The following is a 1,009-nucleotide window of genomic DNA, read 5'->3' as shown; positions in this document are numbered from 1 at the left end:
GGGGGGGGGTGTTGGCCCTCCTCCGCTGCACGTGTACTTTCCATCGCCTTCTCACTCAGGTGTTCTAGGATTCCGTGCTGAGGTTTGTATCGAAACGCTGCAGTGACCTCACCAGAGTCCACTAATTTTCACATGTTTTTAGAGTTGTGGTGTGATTTCTTGACAGTTTGGGTCATAATCATGTTGTCAGAAGCACAGCCTGTAAATAAACGATGCCTTTTTGAAGCTCGTTAAAGTTCTTCTTTGTAATTTTTTAGTCCAGTCCTTGTACCTGATCATTTTAACAGGAATGTTTTGGTTTGGTGACCCTCTGAACTCTGACCTCCAAATCATTCAAGCATAAAACGGCTCCTGACTCCAGGATTCCTTGTTGTGTCGACACATAACCAACAACTGAGCAAAGAACCAGTTTTAAGTTTTATCTTTAAGCCCTTTGTTACTACCTGCCTGCCACAAAAACACATTTGTTCCCACTTCTTTAGATGAACCTGTTAAAATTGGGAAAGCAAACGCAGTTTAACCGAAAAGTGATTAACAAAGAGCAGTTAGCTGAAACTTGGCGTATCTCAGCATAGTGTGCAGTGCGTCCTTAAAAATCTGAGAAAACTGAACAGAAGAAGAAGAAGTGTGAGACCTAAAAACACTACAGGATCTGAAAGTCCTTAAGAAAGAGGGAAAAATCAGCTACAGAAACCAAGGTCAACATTAACCACGTCCCTAATAATGCAAACTTTAATCCAGGTGAGTTATAAAATCATCCTCTCACTGTACCGTTGTTGTGAATGAGTAAATTATCTCACAATTATTTTCTATAGAGACCAGAGCATTTTGTGTATCAGCTTGTAAACATGATTATTTTTGCTGTAAACATGATGGTGCTCACAGTGTTTATGAGCTCATCTGCTCAGGCTAGTCGTGATTACAAGTCTGACCAGACTGAAAAAACTAAAAGAACTGATATTTTTCTGTTTTAGTTCACTTGTTTTAGTCTGTATCCTGTACCTTAAGA

Source organism: Pundamilia nyererei, unplaced genomic scaffold, assembly GCF_000239375.1.
Source record: "Pundamilia nyererei isolate P.nyererei 1_Seehausen unplaced genomic scaffold, PunNye1.0 scaffold00285, whole genome shotgun sequence".
NCBI lineage: Eukaryota > Metazoa > Chordata > Actinopteri > Cichliformes > Cichlidae > Pundamilia > Pundamilia nyererei.
The sequence above is the reverse complement of the archived record's forward strand: the minus strand, read 5'-3'. Positions refer to the sequence as shown.